This window comes from Bidens hawaiensis, unplaced genomic scaffold (assembly GCF_021521415.1).
Source record: "Bidens hawaiensis isolate Kalapana, Puna unplaced genomic scaffold, B.hawaiensis_p1.1 tig00048014_1, whole genome shotgun sequence".
Classification (NCBI taxonomy): Eukaryota; Viridiplantae; Streptophyta; class Magnoliopsida; order Asterales; family Asteraceae; genus Bidens; species Bidens hawaiensis.
In genome coordinates this window covers 108,294-115,270 of record NW_027498575.1, presented here as the reverse complement: position 1 = coordinate 115,270, position 6,977 = coordinate 108,294, and positions in this window count along the sequence as shown.

Here is a 6,977-nt window from a genome sequence, read left to right as displayed (position 1 = left end):
TGAGTGTTTCCAACGCTAAACATAGGCGAAAGGTTCAAAATCTCAATTTATACAACAAGAAACGAAAATGTGTGTTACCTTCATCAACCATTCAAGCAACAAGTCTACACCAGTATTCTGCCTATGTTACACAAATAAACAATAGTAAGACAATATTCCCAACAAATTTATTCATAACTAATAGCCTAACAATCAATAAATAGTCGTTTATTTTTTTTGTTCAAAATCTAGTTATTCAAATTGATGCTTCTGTCTTGCAAGGTAATCGTAGATCGAGGAAAATATGAATGGATATAAAAAGGGGTAAAAATCAAACACATCAAATATCAAGTCTTCAAGTATTAGTCAATCTTCTCTAACAACACAACAATCAAATCAACAACCTGAAGTAATTGAGGTTGACATATTTTCGGGCGTGTCTATAGGTAGTTAAGCAACTATTACTAAAATTATTTCGGTATATAGTTAATTTATTACATTTTTTTTACTAGTGTTATAAAATTGTATTTTTTACTAATTACTTGGATCATGATGATGAAAATGTGGTGTATATAATATATATTTGGAAAAAAAAATTAGCAGCCATAAATTCAAGAAGACCTTTTGCTGACATTACCAATGGTTTGTAACATTTTTTACGTTATAGTTTATTATACTCACTATTTATTATCAACATACTAAACATCTATTTTCTTCATGCAGATATAAATATATAGGTAATATATTGAGTGTTTCCAACGCTAAACATAGGCGAAAGGTTCAAAATCTCAGTTTATACAACAAGAAACGAAAATGTATGCCACCTTCATCAACCATTCAAGCAACAAGTCTACACCAGTATTCTGCCTATGTTACACAAATAGACAATAGTAAAACAATATTCCCAATAAATTCATTCATAACTAATAGTCTAACAATCACTAAATAGTTGTTTATTATTTTTTTTTGTTCAAAATCTAGTTATTCAAATTGATGCTTCTGTCTTGCAAGGTAATCATAGATCGAGGAAAATATGAATGGATATAAAAAGGGGTAAAAATCAAACACATCAAATATCCAGTCTTCAAGTATTAGTCAATCTTCTCTAACAACACAACAATCAAATCAACAACCTAAAGTAATTGAGGTTGACATATTTCCGGGCGTGTCTATAGGTAGTTAAGGAACTATTACTAAAATTATTTCGGTATATAGTAAATTTATTACATTTTTTACTAATTTTATAAATTTGTATTTTAAATACTTGGATCATGGTGATCAAAATGTGGTGTATATAATATGTCAGGCAATACTTTGGAAATATGAAGCGAAAAGGGGACAAAAAAAACATATGAAGTTATTCATTGTGTTGCCGTTATGGGAGTGTCGAATTACCAGAATATATCCCATCCAACCCTGCATATGAAAACCTATTTCGAGGCATTGATGCAACAAGAAAATTTTTTTTGAAAAACATTAGACGTTACAACTCGATGTTTTCTTTTACTTCAATGCGAGGTAAAATCGATACAACCATTAATCAAGGAAAAGGTCCATTTGTATTCAGGTTGAGTGGTCAAAATTATCATTTGATTGGAAGCCTTCAACCTGAACCTAGATCCAAACCAAAATTCTCACAACTGTACATATATGACACCGACAATGAGCTTACAAACCGACAAAAAATATTTAGGTATGTAATCGCATTTAAAAGTATACAACAAAATATCTTTCTTTCAGTTGCACATCACGTTGCCATGCATGCGATAATACATTTGTTTGTTATATACTCATATATTTACTTATTTCGTGTTATTTTTCAGTGACTTTAAGATTATGTTAACTGATGTTGTCAATGCAATGGATCTTCAAATTATTCAACATTTGAAAGAAGTGTTAGATTCACAAAATGTTTTAGTTAAGACGTATAGAATGACAAGAGATTTTTGCAAGAACACCCTCATATTGATTTGAAAACTGACAAAAAGATGGAAGAATTTACAACTTACCAACAACATCTGAAGTTGCAGCTTTAATTGTAGGAGACATTTCTAACTCCCTTCAGCCTCATGATGTTCTTGTAACTACTATGGGTAGGGCTGTCATTTTTACCCGAAACTCGAAACCCAACCCGATAAAACACGTACCAGACCCGAAAAACCCGAACCCGAGAAAAGACTAACCCGAACCAAAGTAATTCGGTTTGGTTCTCGGGTTTGATTTATAAGTTTAGGGTCAACCTGAATAAACTTTTAGTTTTGAAATTAAATATATTTTTAGGTATACTAGGCTTAGTCATTGCCACTAATGTTATTAGGATCTGGTCCTAATCGATTGTTGTCATTAGAACTATTATAGATCGATTGTTTATTGTTTGTTTATGTTTTCCGTTTATTACTAATAGAAACCGTAATGGAACAACCAAATCATGTCCGATATAAGGCGATTATGGTTAGAGTTAATTTTACTCTTCTTTTGGATTGTTTTATCAAGTTATGTTGGTTTATTATTTGATTATTTGCTTGCGAGCAAAGAATAATATGTCGTTTTAATTTTAGCATTGTACTTTTTAAAAATTTTTTGTTCTTTTTGTTGCTTTATAGGATACTCGAAACCCGATTAACCCAACCCGAATTACCCGAACCTGAAAAACCCATAAGAGATTCGGGTTGGGTTTCGGGTCAAGATTTAAAACTTTTAAACTAGAAGAACCCGACCTGAAAAAACCCGAAACCCGAAAAACGAACCCGAAGAACAACCCTAACTATGGGTAGGAAAATAATACCTATAAGTGAACTACATCCTTCATATGTCCCTCTTCAATATCAAATCATATTTATTAATGGTGAAGATGGCAGCAAACGACGTTTTACTACATTGAGGGAACGGTTCGCCTTTAGGATTCAAGATATGCTCAATCAGCTGTCAATTCTTTTAAGCTCAAGGAGGTTGTTGCAACAGTTTTTAGTTGACGCGTATACCATGATTGAAAGCGAAAGGCTTTTTTTTATACGTAGTCAACAAACAAAACTAAGATCATCAACATATGAGATCCTCATGAATCTAAGAGATCAAGGAACATCCAGTGTTTCAAAAGTGAGACGTACCGTGATATTACCTTCATCGTTTACAGGAGGTGCTCGGTATAACCTCATGAATCTAAGAGATCAAGGACATCCGGTGTTTCAAAAGTGCTCGGAATGTGACTCAAAACTACCTGGATGCTATGACACTTTGCAAATCGTTTGGATACCCTGATTTTTTTATAACAATAATGTGTAATCCAAAGTGGCCCGAAGTGCCAAGATTTCTTAAAGACACCACTCTTAAATCAGAAGATAGGCCCGACATCTTGTGCAAATTGTTTAAAATCAAGCTTGACTCATTGTTAAAAGAATTGAAGGATAAAGCGGTCCTCGGCAAAGTACAAGCAAGTATGAATAGTTTACATATGTTTCTTTCATAGTATTTTATAATATAATTATTAGGGTTTTGATAGAAACATATAACTTAAACCCATTAATGTTTTATTTATAAATAAAACTTTTCATGCAGCTGTTAATACAATCGAATTTCAAATGTGCGGTTTGCCTCATGCTCATATGTGCTTATTTATGCATGCTGATCATAAGCTTCCCGATGTAGAACACGTTGATCCATTTATTTATGTGGAGATTCCTGATAAGTATGAAGACCCTGAATTATATAACCTTGTAAGTGAATTGATGATTCACGGTCCATGTGGTGCCCATAATACGACCTGCCCGTGCATGTTTCACAACAAATGCTCAAAAAGTTTTCCAAAGAACTTTCGTGAGGAAACATATGTCGATTCACAAGGTTATCCACTTTATAGAAGACGCGATTATGGTTAGTTTGTTAAAAAAGGAGGCATTCAATTAGATAACAGAAGTGTGGTCCCTTACAACAAGTACCTAATGGAATGATATCAGGCACACATTAATGTTGAATGGTGCAATCAGGCGTCATCTATAAAGTATTTGTTTAAATACATCAACAAAGGACCTGATCGAGCTACTATTTATTTTTCCAAAAACGACAGACAAGCAGACATGGAACAACCAGTAGTCGATGAGATCAAACAATTTTATGATTTTTGGTATTTATCTGCTTCTAAGGCAACCTGGCGTATTTTCGGATATGATGTCCATTACAGAATGCCTTATGTTTCCATCTTCCAAGACAACAACACGTAGTTTAGGGTGCAGAAGATTATCTTGATAATTTCTTGGACAAAGTTGAAAGTGTCTCTTCTTCCATGTTTACTGCTTGGATGAAGTGCAACCAAAAGTATGCTAACACACGTAAATTGTCTGATGTTGAATACCTTACTGAATTTGTTTGGAATGATCTACACTGTAACAACCTACAAATTTCCAAACCAGTTTTGACAATTTAAGAAGTTGAGGGACCAATTAGTCATTTAGCTAAAATAAATATTTACAAACTCTCATGAAGCGACACATGTCCGATGACTAATCGGATGAAATCGACAAGTGTCCAATGACTAATCATATGGAATGACATGTGTCGCCACATGTCAACATGTAAGGACACGTGTCATCACAAGAATAAATGGTGGCAAGCGACGGTCCGACCGAGGATGTGAGTTTCAACTATAAATAGTGATCATGAGTTGTTCATTTTTGGCATCCCGAACACCTAATCACTTCCACTTTCTCGAAGTTCTTGCCATCGAGTTGGAGTCCGACACCACTCTAAAGTTTCGACGTTCCATATCCCAACGCCCTACATATAATCGAAGTACTGCGCATTCTTCCTTAAGAGTTATACCGATTTTAAGGTAAGAGTTATGTTTAAGATATTTCAACTCATAGCTTAGATCCTAGTCGATGGTATAGCCTAAACCTTGGAAAGCTTATAGATATATTTAAGCTTTTAAATAGATGTTTCTTTATTATAAAAAAATAATAAAATTTTGCATATAAATGTTATTGTCAATTGACGTTCTTCTAAAGGAATAAGCGTTAATTTTTAAAAGAGATAATTGTAAATAATTAATCAGGAAACATGACGGCATGTAGTAACTGGAAGGTTGACAATACCGGTAGTCAAGTCTCTTGTCTAAGGAAAGTAATTCGTATAAATCTCAATCAACCGCGGGACCCGTTTACTTTCCTGGAGAGCTTGATGAGAGTGTTCGAACCTATTAGGCCAAAGCATGCTACATCAAACGTCATATGAACTAAAAGATTTAATTAATCATTCTGAATAAATAATGTTTCTTCTAAAGGAAGAAACAAAAAAGTTTTATAAACACGATTTCTTCTAAAGGAAGAAACCTATAATTTAGATGATTTCTTCTACAGGAAGAAACGTCAATATTAAAATAGGACTTTATAGACTAAAGATCTAAAGGAATATTTTGACAATAAAATATTCAATCAAGGTTTAAAGCTATTTAACAAGACTAAAGGTCTGAATCTAGATCATTTGATCTAGATAAATTATTAAACTATTATTCTCGAACTATAGGTCCGAGGTAATCGTTCATCAAATACAGAGAAGTTGTTAATTGAGCAACTCATCAAAAAGGTGAATACGTCCCAAAATCTTTTAAATTATTTAATCGAGTCATTTCAACGACTCAAAAGTTTACATGGGATTACAGATCCCTAAAACTTTAGTAGTTGTTGGCTCTCAGGCTAGATATACGTGTGTCTGGATCCATACATATGTGGTCAGAGGGTAGGCATACCCCGCCACGCTTAGCATCATGTCCCTGCTAATTGAGCCGGTCTATAGGGCCGTTAGGGCTTTACTATGTGATATATTTGGTACGTCGGTCTATAGGGCCGCTTAGTTGTTACGAGTAAAACTAAATATTTATATAAATGTTTTAGTGTCAGCGTGTTCACCAGCTATTGTCGCTGACGTATTTTATAAAACTATTTTACAGGTAGTCAGTAGAAAGGTGTAGTAGAAGATGAAGGATATAGCCGCTAGACGCATATGATGGCTCAGTTTGGTTTTAATTATGTAAAAGATGTAAATTAACGTTTTATCACTTTTAATGATTTTTAAGACAATACCGGGTTTTTAATTCCCGAGTTTTCTATAAATGAATAATTTAAACAAGAAAAGAGTTCTGCTACGCAACACATACTTTGATGTATTTTCAAAACAGGTACCAACTATGGTCACACGCCTATGCCCATGGAGCCGTGTGTGACAGGTTGGTATCAGAGCCATCGGTTTTAGCGAATTAGATATTTAACAAAAGTACCTAGGCTTAAACCAGTTTAAGTTAGGACATGTATGGATAAGATAGGTTGATAATCTCTCTTATTCTTTCGAAACCAAAAATTGCAGATATTATATGTATTCTATTACTTAAATAATATTATATTTGCTTATAAATCTCGCTCTACTTTTATGGTAGAATGTCTGGGCAAAACCCATCAAACACTGAAGCTTCAAGTAAACAAAGCGTCAGTAAGCGTACATTAGAGAATGGACAAGTGATTCCCGAGAACCTAATAAACAAAATTCAAGAGATGATAACAAATGCAATGAACCCGCTCCTTAAAACAATGAAGGAAGGGTCAGCATTCAAAAGCGAATATCGACAGTCCAACAAGATTGTCAAAAGTCGATCTCGTCCAAATCCTTCAATCCATCATGATGAAAGTGTGCACAACTCAAATGCTGATGATAATTTCAACCATAAATTCAAAAAGTTAAAAATCGAAGGTTGTAGCTTTAGAGATTTCAAGGCATATGACCCGAAGGAATTTTATAGCGACAAAGGCGCCATAACAGCTCTACGATGGCTCGAAGAGATGGAGTCATTCTTAATCATCAGCAAATGTACTGAAACAGAGAAAATCCAGTACTGTTCACAGAAGTTAAAGGGGGAGCATTAGAATGGTGGAACACTCTAATTATGTCGAAGGGAAGAGAGACTTTATACCAAATGAAGTGGGAAGAGTTTAAAGAATTGGTACTTCAAAAGT